The 21,881-nt window shown below is 51.4% G+C and overlaps 1 protein-coding gene across 1 annotated transcript in view; it reads right to left on the bottom strand.

Moving 5' to 3' along the window:
* The window catches only part of LOC126531486 (uncharacterized), a 152,987-nt gene extending 132,140 nt beyond the window's left edge, over window positions 1-20,847 (bottom strand). The window contains exon 1 of the mRNA XM_055071195.1: window positions 20,273-20,847. The gene's annotated coding sequence lies outside the window, so the exon portion shown is untranslated. The remainder of the gene's footprint in view (window positions 1-20,272) is intronic.
* Between the last annotated feature and the right edge of the window lie 1,034 nt (window positions 20,848-21,881).

Below are 21,881 nucleotides of genomic sequence, written 5' to 3'. Positions count from 1 at the left end.
TTTACATGAAATGTATACTTGCTCGATTCCTATGTTGAGTTGAGACAGCCCGTCCCAACAGCGTTTGCACAAACAAGATTCCCACTGGCTGAAAGTTCAGAGGAAGCTTGCGTCGAGGCTTAACGAACTTAGCATGAGAACACGACGACTGTTTCTTCATCACTGGTTGCGAAAAATAGAACCGACCCATCCGCTTTTATGCTCCTTGCTAAGAGAGTGTGGTTGAGTCAACCTAACAATCACAGGCCAGATGACTACACGCTAGCTCTGCCACTGATAAGCAAGATGGACCATATTCGGTTCGTGTATTCGGGTTCACATAAACGTTATCAATGATCCGCCGTGGTACACGACAAGGTGCGGAGCCTAGAGAAGCGACGACAAAAGCACAACCTATGCGGGTGCGTGCGGCAACGCACACGAACGCGCCCGTACATACGCGGATGCCTGCCGAACAACTCGATGCCCGCGGGCAGCCGAGTCGTGAGCGAGAAAACGAGCCGAGGCCGCCATGGCCGAGTCGGACGCAGCGCGAGTCTCGTCCTCGGATGCAGAGCACGGGCCGCGCCGTTGCCACGCAAGACCAGCAGCAGCGCCGCTCTCGAAACACGAAAAGGGGGGAGGGGGGTGGCAGCAGGCGGCCGGGCGGGCAATGCTGCCGCCCGCAGCCGGAGGGGAACTTATAAAGAATGGAGGAGACGGAAACTCAATACCAATGCGAACGCGCGCGCGCGTGCCGCGCGCGCCTATATTTTCTTCAGTTCTGTCATTTCTTTATTTTTTCTCTCGTCTTATTTCTCCTCGGCGAAATTCCGAGATTTCCTTTTCGTATTCGCCCCTCTTCTGCCCGTTCCTCCGATGCCCGCCTCTTCGTCTTTTGCCTATTTGTCCGGCCTGTTTCCTCCCGTTGCCAAACTCGGGCGCGCGTTTACATTTTCTATCACGCGCGCGTTTGGGCCGCGCTGCCTAGCGGCCATTCTGATTTGTCTCTCCCTTTCACTCACACTCTTTCTCTTTCCTCTCGCAGCATCAGCTTCCCTAGACCTCCAGCCTCCTCCTCTCCCCTCCCATCTCCCTAACCGTCTCGCGAGCACGTCGTCCTGCGCGCTTCCCTCGCCACAGGACCCTCCTCAACCTCGGTCATCCCAGAGCCGCCTTCCCTCCCGGTCTAGAGGGGCCAAGAACGAGCTTGCCAGGAGCTGCTTCTCTAGACGCCGCTCGTTCTACCTGCCTATATTTTTCACAACCTGGTGCCGCTTTTGTCGCCTTCCTATTTATTATTTTTCTTGTCTCTTTTCCTCCGCGCAACCCTTTCCTGCATACAGCGCGGCGAGAGGCGTTTCGTTGAAGTTCCCATACTATTTCCCCAGCGCACAATGTGCGGATGTGTTTTCATGATTTTGGCTCCCTCCACGTTTACTGGCGATCTCGCCTCCTCTCCCCTTGTTGCTCGCCCTGATATGCCTCGGCAAGCACGTTCTCGTTCTCAGTCTTTCAGCTCCGCTGTTTTCCCGCTCGCAGAATGCTTTTCTTTGTTACTCCTTTTCTTTATATTTCGTAGTATTTGTCATTCTGGCATCCATTCTTTCTCTATTCGGCATCCCGGACGTTCTTGCATGCCTCGGCAGTCCGGCCCACTCGAAAAAGCAGCGCAACGCGATGAACGAGAGAGAGAGAAAAAGAAATTTCGACCAGCAAAAAGGGAGCTGGAATAGCTGAAGTCGACATCAAAAACAAGCGGCGGCGTGCTACATACGATACGAAAGTCACTAGTACAAAGAATGACGAAAAGACAGACATGAAGGCGGGAAGTGGGAGGGGGGCAAAGGCAGTTTTAAAAGGCAAAAAGGGAAGAAACGTAGTTTGGTATCGAACAGCGGCCTGGTACAAAGCACCAGAGCAAGGTCTAATCCAAGCCGAAGGAAAGCACGAAACGCTGACCAACAAAAGGCAGCCCCAAGGAAACGCGAGAAGGAAAGGTGAAGTGGGCCTGGAGGGAGGGACGGAGGCGGGGGGTCGAGTGGAGCCGATATTGAAACGGCACGCCGCCGCCAGAGAGCCGGGAGCAGATGCAAAGGAGCAGCAAGAATATACAAAGCGGCCCTCGCGGCGGGAGCGCGCGCGCGCGTGCGAGCGAGTCCGCTCTGCTGCTGCGTATGCCGCGCCCTGGTTCTTCCAATACGCAGCGACGCACGCACGAGGAACGCACGCAGGAAGCCGAGATCGATAAGATTACATCTGCGTGGGTGGAAGAAGATGAAATGAAAACATATATATACATATAAAGAGAGGCGGCAGGGCACTGGCGCTAAGGCAAGCTGCCGGAGATTTGCAGAAAGGCGAAAGAGCCAGCGCCAGAGAGATTCCGAAAAAATAAAATACAGAATATAAAACCAAACAAAGGAGGAACGCGATTCGAGAGCGCCCGCCTTACCGACCATGCAAGCAAACTCGAGTGCACGCACGCGCTTTCTTCCGTTCGACAAGACGACAGACTGGCAAAAGTTTGAAGAAACCAAACAAGTCCGTAAGAAGGGGCGCAGCGGGGGAACAGAGCAGCGGGGGAAAGAGAGGAAAGGGGGCGTCCGCTGTCGCGAGCTTCGCGCAGCGCAACGCCTGGGACCGAAGCGAGGCCGGCGCAAGGCGGCGAGCGGAGAACAAGGCCGCCGGCGGTGGTGGCGGCGGTGGCGTCGGCACGCGCTCCTTTGCATACGGCCGCTTTGATTGCTCGCCGCGGTGGCCGGTCGATACGCGAGGGTGGAGCGGCGACGTCGGGCCGAATAGCGAAGCGGCGGCATTATCATGCACGCGCCTTCGCGTGCCTGCCGAGCAGCACGGCAGAAGGACGCGGCGGCGGCGATGCGCGCATATGCGAGCGAGCGGGCGGGCGGCGCCGCCCGTCGCGGCCACCCCTCGCTTTCCTTTCCTCGCGAGACGCGTTCCCCCTCTCGGGCCCGGGGCGACGCGGCAAGGGGCCGGAGAGGAAAGCCGGCTCGGAAGACTCGGCACGAGATCTACGAGGAGCCGCGGCCCCCTCGTTTCATCCTGGCACGGGTCGTTCCTCGAGGAATACACCGACTGGAGTGACGGTAATATTTGCGGAAACACTGGAGCAGGCCCGCCGGGAAAACGAGGGGGGTAGGGGGGGCAAGCGCGTCGGCGACAACGAGCGATGAGCATGGGATTGCGTCACGCGACTCAAGGGTGCAAAGAAAGCGAAGGGGAGTGGGAACGAGGCTGCTCAGATATTTAAGCGAGAGCCGGGGTTGTCTTTATCTCGTCGCTGTATAGGGACGTGGTCTCGCTTCCACCGGGGGGGCTCAATCAGGTCGGCAGAACCACCTACAGGCGCTCTCCACTGATTAATGGTGTGAATGAAAATAATGTACTGGACAGTAAGGATTATCTTTAGGAAAGAGAAGCCGGAAATTCGAAGGCCGGACTGGCTATCGAAGAGAGGAGGCAATAAGCTCACATACAACAGCATGCCTACCAACCCCGCACCGCTTAAGATACTACACGAGATGCCAGAAAATACTACAATTGCCTAAAGAAAAAACTAAAATACAGTTTTCCTGCCCGGAAGCTTTTGCTTAGGTGAAATGCACAAAGAACAGGTCCCAATAGTCAGGGCAGCTTTTCTGAAAGAGTTCTCCGGCGCGATCAGCAGCCGTAAACGGTGCAAGAGTTGGGGTAGAGCTTGTCGAAGGGGGCAGCTGGCCCATGCCATCGTCCGACTCATCCACGCTAAGGACGCTGTCGAAGGGAGGAACATGTTCTCATCGAGAACGAGAAGCACTGCGTTTATTTACGAGATCTACATGAAAAGTGGAGAACGTTACATCTCATCAGTCTAGCATGACTGAAATGAAGCACACCGAGGAACCGAAAACGGCTGCTTAAAACCACTCTGTCCTGCCTAGGCCAGGGAAACTGCCATCCAACCTTCGTCCAATCGGAGCGTCCAAAGTCGTCGAAGGACCCGTTTTGAGGGCGAGGGTTTACACACTCACTCCCGCACCTTTGTTTCGCTGAACACACAGAAAGGAGGGGGAACTTCGAAGACAGGGGTTATAATGCTTGGCTCAAGCTAGCTGCAAAACGTATTTAGCTCGAGTAATATCGAGATCCGCTGATCGGCAGCAGAACCCTCGAAGCTTCTCGTTTGAGTCCACTATTTTCGCCGAGACCTTGTGTTTTTTCGCACCTATGCAGACGCAACAGAATGTCCCGGCGTTGACATTGGAGCCGCACAAACTACAGAATGCCTACCTTCAGCCTTTGTGCGATTTTTGATGTCTGGAAAGTCGGCCGAATAGCACAGGATAAATTCTTGAAAGTTCTTCCCCCAGACATCGCTTAAGCTGCTTGCACGGGGTCATGTGTGCCACAGCTCTGGCGGCAAAACGCACGGGTTACAGGAACGACAAGGCCAGCAAAGGCGAGCACCTAAGCTTTCGGAAACGATCGTTCGCTTTGGAATTGGATACAAGCCAACAAATTCAGTGTTGCCAACATAGCACCGCGCATAGGCGAGATGCAGCAGTGAGTTTTGAACACAGAACATGGAAAATTGTAAAAATTTAGGTGTATATACGGCACTCGTAAAAATGTGCAGAAAATCGGCCACCTTACGATATAATCGTAAGACCTAGTAGGAATGCAACGGACTGCATATTCCCGGGCTGGTTCACAGCACCTGCAACTTTGCCGCGAATAAATGACGAGCAAGTAAATGGAGCAATAGCGAAGCAAGACCGAGGTGTCAATTTCAATTACGTCTACAGAGGCGTTAACTTTTCAGCAGGTAAATAACGCTACGAATGGATGCGGAATCCTGCTGCACTTTAACACGCCGGGGTGCTCAACTGTTTTCGAATGCGCGGTGAATGCTATAGCATGCTACTGTTACCGCGCGCGCATCACTTCTTCCTTTTCATTCCCCTATCCCAGTGTATAGGGTAGTAACCCGGTGTAACCAGGTTAGCATCATCGAGTACAGGCAAATTGCATGATAGATAAAAAAGTAGAGACTGTAAGACACTCCCTTCCAACCATGTCATGCAACTTTATATACTTAAAGAGAACGTGAACGCGCACACATGTACGAACATATACAGTGGTACCACCAAAAGAAACCCTTAATCCGTGCTTCAAACAGCGATTGGAGGAAACGCCTAGACGAGAACCTGATGCTGCGCTATTCGTTATCTTGTTCTCGTTTCGAAGAACACCACTGACGGCACGTATGCTTCCTTCTTCTATTTTTTTTATATTTCAGCGCAGGAACATGAAAAGCTGTCGCCTTTAAACAATATTTGGTGTTCCCTTTCATATTGTCGCACTAAGTACCCAGCGTGATTTAACTGAGCGATCTGTCATCGAATCATCTGGCTACATATGTGCCCACAGGAGCCTCCACACTTTCCGTGAATGCGGCAAATATTAGGACTCACGAATTAATAATTTTCGTTGCGTCCAACAGACAACAAAACTGTCTTTGGTGGTGTAATTGCCGCTGATTATGAGAATGTATATCACCTATATTTAGTGCATATGCACTTTGCCCTTGCCGACGAAATCACACACATAACCACGTGAGAGAAACAAAGTAAGAAAAACAACACGGTGGCTGTTTTTCCCTTTGCAGCGATCAGGATATTGCCCAGTAATTTCTGCATACTGTCACGTTGTAGTGACGGTGAAAGAACAAAGTAGAAAAAACTGTGAATGCCGAAACTAGCTTTTTGCTGGGCGAACGTGAGCATACAAAAACAAGTCACTCGTTCGAAGCACAACGAGAGCGGCGAGCTAAGTCGCGATTGTTGAAAATCTGACCAGCGAGTCAAGCACGTCGGCTGTTATATACATGGCTTGTCGTAGGTTCCAGCATAATCGCAAGTGCCCGCGTTCCATTAAGAAAGTACCACCCTGTCCCGCCCAGACCTAGCGACCCAGCGCTGATTGGTAATCCAGGCGAGAGCAGCAGCCAAAGTCACTGGGTTTCTGAAATGAAGACTCCACTCGCTTTACATCCTTCTCGGTATTTATTTTCTCTTTTGTGAATAAACGTTTTTCTACCACACAATTCGCGCCGTGCATACAATCAGGGGACTTATTCTGCAACGATCACTTCGGCGATACTATCGCCTTCGCGTGACGTATAGTGCTCAACGAGCCAATACGCTGAAGCGTTACTATCACCGAAAAGTGATCGTCGCAGAATACGTCCCCAGGTTACACCAAGTTCGGTAACAACAGACAACGGATGCAGTCATCGAAAACATTCGAGAAACTTCCGATACATACAGGCGCGTCCTGCGCCGAGCGATAACGTTCAACATTTGTTATCCGGTGAAAAGCGGTCACCGCAGAAAGAAAAACAAGTACACGCGTCAATGGCCCCCTCTTAAAGGGCATCGTCATGATGCTGCAAACGCAAGAGCGAAAAACAAAAGTAACTGTAGTAAAGAAAAAAACAACGACACAGCAACAAAGAAACGAAGTCCAGAAGTTCGTCAGCGGGCAAAGAAAGGCTTAAATAAGACTCTCCACGTGGACGATTTCAGGTCGTGCACCGTGCCGCTGTGATTAGCAAATGCCGTCTCGCAGGACCTCATATAGTCCAGAGCGTCAATACGTCGCATGATTTTGTAGGGTCCAAAATAGCGTGGCAAAATTTCCTAAGTCTTCGTGGGCGTGTCGGGGACCATGCAGACCCAAACACGGTCCCCGGGTTGGTATTCCACGTAGCATTGTCGAAGACTGTACTGTCGGCGGTCCGTTCTTTGCCGGCTCTTGGTGCGCATGCAAGTGGGCAAGTTGTCCTGCTTCTTCTGCAGGTAGGCGGCGACGTAGAGATTCTATTCGTCGGTAACGTGCAACCGCATGGCTTCAAGAGTCGTCGTCGGATTCCTTCCGTAAACCAGCTTGAACGGCGTGATCTGCGTTGTTTCTTGCATCGCCGTGTTGTAAGCGAAGGTTACGTAGGGAAGGTTGGCATCCCATGTACATAGCTAACATGTTGGCGAGGGTGTTATTCAGGCGCTCTTATAGTTTCGTATTGTCCCAACGTGACAACCCCAAGATTATAATCACTGCATACTGAAGCAGTGATTTATCTTTTATGTTCACCTCTACGATTATACGATATGAAACGCATAGCGTAATCAACTTCAAATAAAGGTGTCACTTTAAACGTACTTTTGAGGGCGTCACGCGGAGACGAGCGCCGCGCGTAATGAACAGTGTTCGCCATCGTAGTTCGTTGAAAGAATTGTTGACTTCAGGAAGCGACAGACGGGTGCCTTGCGTCGGTGCCATTAAATAGCAGTTAAAGAACGAGAAGAACTAAGTGCCGCCACGCGGTTATCTTTGCTCCATTCACCGCTCAATTTATTTAGTATAGCCGCGTACAACCGAAACGCAGCATGTTCGACACAAAACGCACTAGCGTATACCCGTCACGCAAAGGTGTACTGGTTCTAAATGGCCGCAAGCAGGCCGCCAGGAACAGTTCGCGATGGTCGACCAGCGCCGATATTTAGTGTAGAATAGGACGTGTACGCGATGCCTCCGGTAAACACCGCACTCAAGAAGAATGCGCTGCTTCATAACGCTCCTCAGCCATTCATTGCGTTCCCTTTTAACAGCGCCCTCTCAACATTTCGGCAGGCATTCATCCGCACAGCCGCAGCTGCGCCAACAGAGCACGTACCGCACACACTGGCGTGGCCAGTGGGCCGGCGCTGTCACCCGAGCCTGACTGCAGGTCGTTAGCTAGTCGCCCTTTCTCTCGTGCCTCTGAAAATATGTCGTGAATACGATGCTGCCGCGAAGCTGAGTAAATGCGAGCGATCCCTCCACGTGGTCTGCATAGAGCGTCATTTCCATCGTGCTCGGTCCTACTTTTTGTGCGTGTATGTATGTGTGCAAGTGCGTTTCATGCCAGTCCCCCACAGGTTCTCTTTCTTTTTGTTTACCCGCCGTGGTTGCTCAGTGGCTATGGTGTTAGGCTGCTGAGCACAAGGTCGCGGGATCGAATCCCGGCCACGGCGGCCGCATTTCGATGGGGGCGAAATGCGAAAACACCTGTGTACGTAGATTTAGGTGCACGTTAAGGAACCCCAGGTGGTCGAAATTTCCGGAGTCTTCCATTACGGCGTGCCTCATAATCAGAAAGTGGTTTTGGCACGTAAAACCTCATAATTTCTTTCTTTTTGTTTGTTTTACATTTGCCTTGCAAATACCCATGTCACTGATAGTCTCAGAAGTCTCCTATATAGGTGTGCCATACAGAAGGAAAAGCGCGTGGCTATGAAATTACATATAAAAATGATGTAGAAATCTAGATGCAGCTGCTTGTTAAGTTCGATATCGAAAAATCCGTTGCAAACAGCGGGCGAGCCCAAATTCATTAAACAAAACTTATAAACAGAATATGTCGCCAACACGTACGTCATTGTACGCGTTTCCTGATTGGCGCTATGTACACAGAGATACACTTTCTAGGGGAGTGACGGATTTCCACTCCACCTCAAAAGATTTCGAAAAATCTTGCTGAAAGCAGCCGCTTCGTTTGTCTGTACCGACCAGGATCAGGCCCGAAAAAAACGGTTTCAAGCCACATGCGTCACAATACAACACCCGCGCTTCACCAACACGAACTTAACGCCCCAAAACTGAAAGTCACTCGCGGTACATTTCCTATAAGCGGGTTCTTTAGCTGCGACAGGTTGGAAGGAAACGAATGTGCAGCTAATTGCACAATGTAAGTGATACATAAGCATGAAGAAAATACACGGTTGATGTGAAAGCACCCATAGAGAGTACAGGTTCGAGAGAGGCGCACAGTCACGAAATGTCCTAAAAGCTACCGTATAGAACGAAACGCCCCGTTCCGGTCAACAATGAATATGGGTTATATCACGGAAGTTACTATTCAGCGGTACATATTATATGTTGCAAACGCGCCATTGATGTGTTTGAGCACGAACGCTCATAATGCATAGCTTGACAATACATAGTAGAGCAGAGGTGCGAACGCGTGAATTCAGCACACTCTGCGCTGCGGTGATGCGCATTAGTGCTCACACGTTTACGGAACGCCGTTTTCGTCCTGAACACACACGCGCAAGCGCTTACGTACGCACACGGTAACAAGGCGTATCACCTACTCAGTCACTCACAGCGGCAGTGTTAAGGCAGACGGAAAGAACACTGCCAAATTTAGGAAGGTGCCACTCGTGGAAAAGCTTCGAACCGATGTCTAAGCGGACACAGGCAGCTAAGCGGTTAGAATTAACGTACAAAAGTAAAACGCACGCCATCAGCTGATATAAACATTAACGAAACAGACGAAATTGACCGCACGCTTGTGAACCACCCGCCGTGTGAAGCCAACGGTTCGGGCGAATAATTCGTGTACCGGCGCGACGTATAGGCCTGCCTCACTCCTGCCCTTTCGTTGCGGCTACAAACAACGCGCGACCGAACACGACCGACCCGAGCTAAAAACAGCAGTTCAAAACTGCTAGGAAAAAAAAAGAAAGAAAAAGGAGCACGACAGGGCTTTTCTGGCCGTTTGTGGAAACGCCGTTGTTTACGTTTTCTTTTTGCGCGTGCGTACGTGCCCGCGCGTGCATGCCCAGCCGTTTCTATGCACCGAGGAAAGACGAAGTAAAAGAGTAAGAATTAAAAAAAAAAAAAAAGGGGGGGGGGCGAAGCGAGGGGTTCGCGTAACCGAGACGAGAGAAGCGAAGAGCGACGACCGATGCTCCGGCGCCGGACACGGTCGGCCACCGTAATTAAGGCTGAGCCGGCGGCGCGACGCGGAGTCCATTTGCGCGATGAATGCACGCACTCGACGCCGGGCATTAGCATACAAACGCACGCACGCGGCCACGAACGCGCCGGGACGCGAGGCGCGGGCGGCCGGGGCTGGAAAAAAAGCGCGCGGCTCGGAAACAAGCGGCTCTCGCTGCTCGCGCGCGCACGTGACGCCTCGCGAGCACGTCCGCGCGACGGCCTTCATTAAAGAGAGAGCGGCTCTGTTTGTGCCGCCGACGCGGCAGCACAGTAATAAGCAAACGAGCGGCCTCGGTGGTGCGCGGTAAATGCGGAGTACGGACCGGCCTGCAGCCGCGGGACCTTGCGAGACGGACAGACGGAGGATGCCTGCCACGGGGTCCCGATGATGAGGGAAGGGCGTGCTCCTTTGACTCCCTTCTTTGATGACGATGAGACGTCCGCCAGCTGCAGGCACGCGCGTCGTGAACGTTCTCGCGATGGACTCGGCACGCAGGGTACTTACTCCCCGTATTCCCAGAACGATATGTTCTGCCGACTTCCGCAGACGTCAGGCATGCACTAACATTAAGTGACGTATGCTCACTGACTCCATTCTCTCTCTCTCTTTTTTCTACCTCTACCTGCAATTTCCCGCCCTAAGACTTAAGCTCAACTTGCTTGCCTTTCCCCCTTCCCTAATGTCTCTTCTCTCTCTCTCTCTCTCTCTCTCTCTGTGCAACAGACGGCGGACTGCACAACAAACAAAAACTATCGGCATAAAGCACACTCGGAAAGTGGTCATCGTCGATGCCAGCGCAGCACAAAACAACGAGCATATAAGCAGCCAGGCTTTCTTACCCAGCACGCACGCGCTTGTTGTTAATGACGCTTCTCCTTACGCCCCTTTATGTGCCGTTGACACCTAGCGACATAACCAACTAAACAAACTAAACACACGTTCATCACAGTTCCCTATTTTCGCGCAAAACCATTTGTTCTGCTCCCTACCTTAGTCTATCTGCGGGCAACTTAATGAACGCGTTTTGATAATATCTTTTTTTAATATGAGGAAGCACCGCCTACGATAGACAGACCCACCATCTATCATTTGTTTCCACAAGTCAATGCTAAGGCTCGATTCATGCGACGAACTGTTTTCCGCCGCCGAGTATAACGTGGTGGCTCAGTGCCCTGAATCGTGCCACACACAAAGATGTCGCAGTCAACACGTTGGCGACGCTATTCGTTGCAACTCTGCCATGCCACGTTTTTAGGGACTGAATATGCGATCAGACTCGTCCTGAGAGTACAACTTACCGTATGGGACTCAATATAAATGTCTCGCATACAAGAATACCGATACTTATGCTACCCATGCCAGAGCGATATAAAGTACGTCACTGAGCCGGGAGCAGGATCGACGTGAAAGACAACACGAACCACAATGCTAATATCTGGCCAAACAAATACAAACATCATGTGTCTTCACTTACGACCAACGCTGCCAGAAGGCCGGCCCTTCAGCGACCGTCAGCCGCAAACGAAAGTCAGGCACGAACGACGCGAAGCCCCGTACGAGGGGCTAGGATTCACACGCGTGAAGCCTGACTTCCGAAGACTAAACGAGAATTCTTTTTTCGTTTCAGCATCCCTTCGCCACTAATATTGCATATTATGTCTCAAATACCCGCTTCATTCAGAGACCTCGTATATGTAGGGTTTGATATCGAGTGATATCTCAAGCCAGACAATTATCGAGTGGCATTTAGAGTGGGAAAAATCCGCAAGTAAAAAGCCCTGAATACTGCAGAAGTGCTTTTAACAGCTGTTGCTTCAAGAATTAAGCAGCGCCGTAAATGATGACTTCGGAAAATTCTAAAGCGCACTAATGGAGCCATGTGCTCCGATAGAAAAAATAAACAGGCATTCTGAAGCAATGCACTTCAAGAATACGCTGTCAATTATTTACTGGGAACCGGGTGGCCATGTACCTAAGCCACAATTGATTACGGTGTATGTTCTTCACGCGCTGCTCCTTGAACACGCCAATTACAACAACGTTCCACACAAAGCGCCCTGTTGGAAATCACAGTGCAGCGCAGGGACGAAGAGGAAAGTCGGTGGGCGCGTGGTTCGCAGTCGAGGCTAGGACAACGATGCTCACTAAGGGACGTATCCTGGGACGACCACTTACGGCGATACTATCGCCTCGGCTATCAGGCGCGCGCTGATTCGCCGGTTGAGCCAAACCGGATTAGGTGATTCGCCGGTTGAAGCGCTACGTCACGCGAACGCGACAGTATCGCCGAAACTGATCGTCCGAGAACACGACCCCACATTCGAACTGATCAGTACTAGTCTGGTATGAATGGATGTATTCATCAGAACCACCGTCAGGTGTTACCGCAGTTCGACACCTCTTCTGGACCCACCACGGGCTGGAGTCGCCAATAAAGCTTGCAGAAGGAATTTTCCCACAGCCCAAATGCAAACAGCGTCTCCGGCCACGCACGATCGGCGCGACACACCGCGAAGAGATTGAAATGTACGCAGCTGAAGCACTTTCCTTCACTGCCAAAGCCGGCTCTACTCCGCGTGGCTCGAAAATTAGTGAGTCGTATATCCAGGCATAACGTGAACGGCCGCCATGCAACCGTGGCCCTTTTTGATTCGGCAAAGCTTGAACTTGGTAAAGCTTTAACAGTGCCAGAACTCGGCAGGCGATGTGTCGAACAGCCAAGCATTCAAGGCCGATTAATCAGCTCAAAAGGAAGTGGTCTAATACAGAATTTTTCAAACGCAATCGAGTGCATATGTATGGTGGTTTTCAATACTTGTGCGCCCACCACCGAAAAAATTGGCAGTTCATAAAGCGGAAGCAAGAGCAAGGCAACCACATCTGTGGTTGAATTTACAAAGCTTTTCAATTATAAGAGCCATCTGCCACTAACTGGCAGCCTTCGCTAATAATATATACAAAATCAGGATTGGCTGGCACCAAGCCTTACGGACAGCCGTAGGGTAAAAAAAAAAATGTTGGACAATTATTTAATAAACTTTCTTTTTCTTCTTCTTCTTCTATATAAACCATTGTGTCTACGACAATGAGAATACCGAAACAAAGGAGCTATGCACAACAAAATATGGGCATAGAAAGTTTGTTTCTTTATTTTCTGTTTCAAGTCTTCGAATGACTCGCGCTAATAATGTGCTAACTTTGGTACCAGAGATGCCAAGCGTCTCAATAAAGAGGCATCGAGATGCACCAAGAAAAAAAAAAGCCAGCTTTGAAATACATAGGATATCTCCAGGCCGTTGAGAAACTACATGAGAGGAAGAGAGAGAGAAACCTCATTAGACCTCGTGATTCGGGCTAGTTATGGCTATGCATAGCAAAGAGAAATGTGGAGTGGAATGTTCGCGCACACAGCGTACCGAATTAAAGTAATTAAGCGTTGTATGCATTCATAAGAGTGCTCAAAGCCACAAAATGCATACAAGCAAATTGTTCAGAGATGCTATCAACTCAAAAAGACAGAAAGCAGATAAAGCAAGCCAAGGTATCAAACCACGCTGAACAATAGACAAAAAAAAAAGAAAATTAAGGCAGAGGCGCGCCTATCTTTCGATTATAAACTTGAACTGCTACTAGTGTGTGCGGGAACCCTACAAAGCGTGTTTTTGTTCTTTACTTGAGGTGCAATCAACTAGATGACATGATGTTAATGTGCAAGCTTAGTTGCTTCGAAGAACTTTCTTTGTAAGCAGTGCCCCCTCGTAGCAAGAATGCTTCCTGTAGCAAAATTATTCGAGTTCCGCCTCATAGCAGAGGCTATTCGGAGCGACCAATATAATAGCCACGCCTTTCACAGGGAGTTTCTCCATGGTATTTCAGGTAATTTTAGTTGTCGCATAGTATTCGGAATAAATTATTATATCAATATGACATTCTTCCTTGGATTATGAATTAAATAACTACTCGATTCGCATTAAGGACATCGAATATTCAATTGCACGTCAAACAAATTGCACGTCAGAGTATAAGAACATTGTAGGAATTTTCATAAGCTTGGACTAGCGAAATGATTCGAACTACTGCAAGAAAAAACGATCCGCTCTTTATGTCATCAAATGTTCGCCTACAGACGCATCAAGTACATGCCGAACTTGCATTCTACCCCGATTGGAATGGCACCCACGAAACTGTGTTTAGCACCAAAGCGTCACAGCCAGTGGTCCACCACACAACCTTTTTTTCGAGTATTAAAACGCCGTAGCCAATGCACAATGGCGACGAAAGGATCTGCTTTGCTGCCATAGCGTTGAGGAAGAATGTTCGACTTTCCGCGAAACAAATATAAAATAGAACGCTGGTGGCACCCAGCCTAGCTGATGGGCAACAGAGGAGCCGAGACCCTATAGCCCATCTGCGCACTGCGTCGTACCGACCAAAGTCTTTGCGCAAGCGATCTCGGCTCAAACAAACGCACGACCTCGAGAGCGATAAAAAGCCATCCGCGGCAGGGGGCTGGTTTTGCAGAGAAGCTGTCGGTCTCGGCAACGTCACCAACTCCGAGACCCTCGCCGAATAGAGACGTGGCAGGGCTTCAAATAAGCATTCTCGATCGCGCACGCGCGCGCAAGCACGAGCGACTGCGCCGAGCGATTGAGGAGGGCCGCCGCCGGAGCGGGAGGAGGCTGCGCAAACACGTCGCAAGGAGTGAACGTCTCGGACACAGGAACGTCCGCGAGAAACGAAAAATAACAAGATGAACGGTATAGCGCATTCGGGAGAAAGGCATCCTCCCGTGGCCACAGCCGCGGCTGCAGCACCGGCGGGACGCCAGCAACGGCGCCAGTTGCGGGGCAAAGCGATCGCCTTGACGTATTCCTTTGACGGCTTTCAAGGGCGAACGCATCCGCGTTATGGCCCGGGCGCGCATATCCATACAAAGCACGCGGGGAATATCACTTGGAAATGCGAAGCTCGTGCGCGCCGCCCGAAACGCCATCTCCCTCTCCCTCGCCTCCCTCTCGCATTCTCACGGCTTGCGTACGCACCGCGTATACGTGCGCGACACGCCTGTCTGCCCGCGCCCATATTCGCGCATTTCCATAATCGCGGCAATCTTGCGATGATTCGACTTTCCCAGAATGGCACACACAAAGAAGAAGAATAAAGAAATGGCCTATGCAGGAATGTGGGTGCAAGGAAAGGCGCCCAAAGAAAATAAAGATGAGCGCGGTGTGCGGTCAGGACGGCAAGAGGAGATGGACGCGTGGAGCGACGCGGAACGACGCTGTCAATTGCCGGAATTTGCGGCGGATGCGAAGCTGCGAGAGGACGACGAAGAAGCCTGCAGGCCTATATGGGACTTTCGCAGGCAAGATCATCGCGCGTGATCGCGCACGCGAGCTGGGATCGGGAGCTGGCCGGTCTTCCACAGAGTGAGACATTAATGCACAGTGGATGTGAGTTCGAGTACCTCCTTCAAACGCACACACGGATAAACAAAGCGCAAATGCGAGTCTGGAATAATGCGAACTCGCTTTCAAGGACAGCTAAAAAACTACCATGCTCTGCTTGTATATCGGGTGAAATAAGATCGGTTTGTGCGCCGTGTGCTCGTGAATGTGGTTGAAATATAACGTATCTTGCAGATAACAGAAGTAAAGCGTGCTTTAATTTACCGCTGTCAGTTAAATTATAATCCCCAAATCTCGCCACGGGAACGCAGCGTCATCAACTACAGTGGCTTTCACAAAAACGTGACACTAGGTTAAGCTGCAGCTGCGTCAGCCAATGAGGAGCGAGATCCTACCAATGCACTATAGTCCCATCGCGGCGAGTTCCTTCGCTTCAGATATATAGTTAACAAATGACGACGCCTTGGCCTGCTGCGCACGCCTCCATAACACGCACTCAGCTGCCACAATAGCATGAAACGGAGCACCATAGGTCAGCGAAACCACATGCGTTGATCCTGACGACATCGCTGATCTGAATGTCGTTTCCAAACAAAAACCTGAGGGATAAAAAGACACTTCTCAACTGTGATGTTTATAAGCCTGGAAATGCATCTTTCTGTGCCATTAAGAGGGCAGGAACAGAGAACGGAATTTGTCAATGAACGTGCCCCTATGAAGAAATAGAGCACACGAGTGCCTGCTCATGGCGAAACGCGACCGTCGCGATGAAAATCACATTACAGGAACTAACACGCATCTGCAGGAGTTCATGCTTCCCGCACGCATCAAAGACATCGTTCAGCATCTGCGGAGGAAAAAATACGACCGCATACGCGAGCTGCAACTCCCAACTGCCTGTCTCCCTGAAGCTTCGACCTGCACCCAAACGAAACGATCTGCACCCAAACGATCTGCTGCCCTTTGTGCAGCAGATCAGCCTTCATTACGTGGCTGCCGTCGAGGTCGGCAGGCTCCGTGTGCGGCAGCGTAACCAAATTCCAGGACAGCGCGGACATGCTCTTCCTCGTTATATTCAGGAATATTCTTTTTCTGATGACCCGTAAAGCCATGTATCTGAAAGCTACATGTGCGGATACCTCGTTTCTTATCACTCGTATACATATCAACGAGACACACAAATAGAATAAAAACGAAATAAACATAATATAGAGAAGAAAGTAAGTTCTCATGAATCGGCGAGTTGCTTCAAGAACTTGACCGAGGTTGTACCACAGCGATGCCGTTCAAAAGAAAGCAGCGAAATCTCAGCAAACGTATTATAACAGTTTAAGCTTCGAAGAACAACTATTTTATCTCGGAATGGTGCGGGCGAATGAAACGCATAAAATAAATTACCAGGGACGTTGCGCAGGAAACGCTTTCCAAAGCAAATTCGCACTGCAAGCATTCTAACTCGTTCTCATGTAATTTCAACTCAATGCTTCGCAAGTCGTATTTGAGCATCTAGTTCCTGATAAACTGAAGCGAAAGTGTAAGAAGAAGTGGGCTGTAAAGCGCCAGTTGACATCGTAGTAAAGGACAGCGCCGTCGTCCCACCGAAAATTACACGAATAAAGCGCAACTGTGATTAGCAGTTAAACACGCAATGCACCCGCAGCTACAATAACGTGACCAGAATCCATGTGATGAGATCGGGCGATGGGGCCATTGAGAGAAACTAAGCTCTCGGAGCCTTTCAAGTTTTCTAAGACAACTTTTCTGATGGCACGATCTTCTAATGAAATAACCCTACAGCAAGTGGCTTTCTAGAAGACCTGTGCCCCTTCGGTGATACGGAGCCGATATACACAATATTGTTTTTTTTTTCGTAAGTGGACTTTTCCATTTGCCGGTCACTTTCGCTAATCCGACATTAAGATTGGGTAGCGTTTGTTTTTACGTACATTTCTAGCGTAAGAACGTTTCGGTGAATACGGGCCATCGTTCGTAAATGCTGCCTACCAGTGACGCACAGCCTTTGCTAGTGCTATTGTTCAGCGTAATGATTCGCTAGCGCCTGCTACAATTCTGGCTCAATAGCCTTTGTGGCTACAGGCCCTGCTTTCTTCAACAAGCCTTGGTGCTATCATCGCTAAAGACATGGGGATTGAAGTTCCATCTCTCAAAGTACGATTTATTAAGCAGGAAGCAATTATGCATCGGTGCAAAAGGAAAGTTCACACAATTTGGTGAAGCACGGTTGTACAGTATCGTGCTTCTGACAAAGAGACGGCACAAATTATGGAGTTCAAAAGCTGTAAACGCGGAAACCTGGCTGTTTAAGCACCAAACGGACGTAAGAGCCGAGAAGGCGTTAATACACATATCGTCACTCACGCTGTAAGACAGGAAAACTGCAGTGACGCAAGAAATAACTTAATACGCAGTTCCACCATTCGCTGACAGCAAGCACTCACTCTCGAGTTATTTTACTATTCAGTCTAAGGAATGTTTGCTGTGAAAGCTATGGTGGCTGCGTGTAAACAAGGCTCTCAAAAATATTGTCGTTAATTTTTTTTTTCCCGAGTGAAGCTCAGCACCAAATGCGCGGTTGCCGGTACCGACCGGTAAGAGAGACTGCCTCAGGCATCGCGCCAACGCATCGCCAAGCGCCTATTGGAGACGGATCTACGAAAGCCTATACCGGCGACAAAGCTAGAAATTAAACTTGTGAGGGAAACAGCCCCAAAATATACGAAGGGCTACTTTGGCCCATCGTGCACGGCAATGTCCATTCCTGTTGACTTCTCATCACGGAATACTTGCAAAGAATCGACATGCCGAAAAAAACAGCGCTGGCAACAAGACCACAGAAGCTCGGACGACGGGGGCAGCAAGAACAACTAAGATCACCGGCGCATATACTGTCACGCTGTTGCTTGTCTACGCAGCAGAAAAGAAAGAAAAGAAAAGAAAGAAAAATGTACTGCAGGCGAGCGAGGTCATTTGCCCGACCGAAAAAGAACAGCCCACGCGAAAAGTACACCTCGCACGCGGTTCGGTCTGCACCCGGGCAGCACAGAGGTGCGCGAAAACTACGGCACCCAGCACGCGCGGGAGTGCGCCAGCCGTCGCCGACCATGCGGAGGACAAAGCCGACGCACTACAGGCCACCGTACCTGGCGTTTCGGGGGGGCTGAGCTGGGCCACCAGTAGGCTGAGGTCGAGCGGCAGCGGGTCACACCGGCGGTACGGCGTTGTCGCGCCGGCGGCGCGCACCTGGTGTTGCTGCATGGCGCAGCGGGGCCGTCCTCCGGGCAGGGCAGCTCGCGCCGGCGGACAGCGCGCGCCTCCATCGACCGAGTCTCGCGGCGTCACCGCTTGCACTGCCGGTCCGGACCGCACGCGCGCGACCCCCCGAGCGACGACCCCGGCGGCTCCCGCGAGGCGACGCTGGCCTCCGCGCTACACGCCGCGCGCACCACGCGCTACCACGCCGGCGGCCAGACGACCGCGCGCCGCGATCCGTGCCGGACGCCGCCGGAGGCCCGAAAGGCCGAGGGTCTCGCGTGGCGTGCGCGACGGAAACGCTCGCGTCGTGGACCGCTCGTGCAGCGTGTGCGTCGACGGTGGACGAGAAAGAAACTGTGCTCGCGGGAATCGGCCGCTGTTTAGTTGCGCTCGCGTTTTGAGGTCGTGCGTACAGCACTGGAGACGACTGATCTACCACCGTTACGAAACGGAAGCGCGACTAAAAAAAAAAAAAAATGCAGTTCCAGAAACTATACGCGCTAGGTGCAGCACGGTAAGTTAGCTTCCGGATAAGTGCAGTCAGCTTCGCTTGACGAACGTGCCAGATTATCCTGGGAGAGTAGAAACTCGGCGCTATATAAACGCACCACGTCACCCCATATAGCACGAGCACTTTGAAAGGTTGATGCTGTTTACAAAATACGTTGTCCTGGCATTATAATAAACGCATTACATTCTTGTTCTGGAAGATTCTAGGCCATAACGGGAAAGCAAAAGCGCGCAACAAGACAAATAAACCGCATCTGCAAGTGCGTTTCTACACGTTTTGGTTGACGATGCGATTACAGCATAAGCGCGTCCATAGAAGTCAGGAACAAGAGCCTTTCTGTCAACGACAAATAGAATGCAAGCGGCAGGCATCTGTCTTTGTGTCGCCATTCTGCATAATGTGCTTGTGTAAGGACGCGGCCGTCATTGTTTTACACCGCCTGAAAGTTGCTGAATGTTGATGAAAGTTGCCATCGCTACCCATTCCTACGACTATCGAGAAAGGAGTGCTGCCTCATGAAAAGACTACAATGACACCGTTGGAAACGAGAACATTTACTGTCAAGCTGCTTATTTATTTGCCTTCTTTTTTTTTAAAGATGCAGTTCACTCTTTAGGCGTTGGCACAAGGGATAATAAGCTAAAGTGTGCAAATGCGCGATAACCTTTTGAGCAGAACCATCACAAATATTGGATACAGTATAATCAGAAATGTATAAAATACCCTCTACAAAGGCCATCGAAATTTTTCAGTTACCCCGGCAAGATGCAAGTGTTCTTGCGTCCTTAATTTTTCGCTAGAGCCAGCGTACTAAATGACAGAACGGAGCCAGCTCATTGGAAAGTTGGACATACACGACTGTGAATTCATCACTTCGCTAACACCTGAAAGTGACGAACGAACCAAAGTTCTTCCCAAAGAAAATCACAGTTACCGATTCAAACGGATGTACCGGCTTTGTGTCTCCGAAACGATGCGACAAACACCGTTGCGCAGAAAGATGAAACACTCGTGCGCGTGCAACACTTTACGATAAACTGGCAGAAGCGATTTCTTCGGGTTCACCGCCGGTATAAGTCCCAGCTGGGAAAACTCGCGCTCGACAGCAGCGTCAGCGTGCTCTGCTTCGCGCGCAACTTTCTCAGCTGCAAAGAAAGCCATGTGGACGCGACGCCAATCAACGCCGCCGCCGGCCACGCAATGACGAGGGCGAGAGGGAACACGAGCGTGGTGGGGGAGGGTGGTTGCGTTAGGGTAGCAGCTGGCAAGTACCTGGCCGGAAGAGCTGCAGGCGCAGCATGGGTGGTGGTGCGGCGGCCCGGCGTTCCCCCGGGGGGCCCGGGACGCGTTGGCGCCGCAAGGCGCGCAGGTCCACGGGCCGCGCGTCCAGGCCGGCGTCGGCGCCCGCCGCCGTTCCCGCTTCTTCTTCGACGCCACCGGACACAGCTCACAGCACAGTACACTCACGCCGGTCGGCAACGGGACGACGCAGCCCGCGAGGCGCGCCGCCGGCCGCGTGGCCCATCGGTTCCAAGGGGGGGTTCTCGGCTGCTGGCTCTGGCGCTCGGTGCTCGGCCGCCCTCTGGCGAGTCGCGCCTTCCTTCTCGCGCTGCCGCTCGGCTCTGGGGGGCGCGCGCACGAGCAGCCCGCTCTCGCTTCAATCCCGTGGCGCGCGCGCGCTGCCGGCGGCCGGCGCTAGCATGCGCCCTCGCGCTGCCCACCACGCACGCGCACAGGAGGCGCGGGCGAGGAGGAGGACGCCGCGAGCGCATAGTGCGCACGCGCCGGGCGCCCACCACGCAAATCGCGACGCGCAAAATAGCGCACCCCCCGCCGCCCGGGGAAGGGCGCGCTCTTTCCATACGCCTCTCCCTCGTCGTCAAGGTAGGGGGGGAGACGGAGGATGGAGAGCGACCTTGTCGGAAGATGCTGGCGTCCGCGCCACCACAACGACGCCGCGGCGTGGAGGGAGAGGTGCGTCGTCGCTCCGCATCCGCTCCACGTCGCCCACCGAAGCGCCAGGGTGCGCGCTTCGTGGCTTTGCAGGTAAAAAGGCGCGCGCGCGTGTGCCCCCAAAGTTCTGCACTCGCACGTTACGCTGGAGTACGCCGAACGGCTGCTATTTCTATAATTAGGGATACAGTTCATTAAGGACGACACGACGCGCTATATTATGAGCAACTTTTTTTTTTTCGTTTCATAGTACGAGAAAAGTTAACATATATGCCGCAGACCAAGGGAATTATAGCAACGGAACAATAATCCGCGTCCTGGCCGCACGAACTTTTGTGAAGCTCGAAAAAAAAAGAAAAAAAAAAGATAAATAGATGCATATATTTCGAACAGCGCATTACATAAAAAGAAAGTTTGAATCCTCAAACTTAGATAAGATTCCAGATTACGTATTAGCATGACAACAATGGAGAACTGCTACCACGTGGCAGTGTCTATAACGCGACACCCACAAATATCTCCAACGACGAAATGGAAAGTTAATAGAGAGTTTTAGATTAGCGGACGGAAGCCGCACCCAAGTGCTGGGGGATGTAAACTCTATAGTGTGCCCTTCGCGCTCTTTTGTGCCCACTTCAGGTTCTGTTGTACGCACGACGGTTTGCGTCTCCCAACGTTTCAGTGCGGCTCGCGTCCCCTAGCGTAAAACACTCTAATTTAAACCGTGTCGCCGAAAGATGTTCGAATTCGGTGCACACGACACTGATGCACGCGTAAACGCAGCTACTTCGCGAAATCAGACCAGCATCTCCACAGGCAATCTCTGAGGGCAAACCGCACCACCACCATGGCAGCGAAGAACGGAGACGACACCGCGAACAAACGAGACGTCCGGAACTCGCGGTGCATTCTGCTTCTCGATGCGCGG

The sequence above is a fragment of the Dermacentor andersoni genome, chromosome 5 (genome assembly GCF_023375885.2).
Source record: "Dermacentor andersoni chromosome 5, qqDerAnde1_hic_scaffold, whole genome shotgun sequence".
NCBI lineage: Eukaryota > Metazoa > Arthropoda > Arachnida > Ixodida > Ixodidae > Dermacentor > Dermacentor andersoni.
This window is presented reverse-complemented; position numbering and strand designations above follow the sequence as displayed.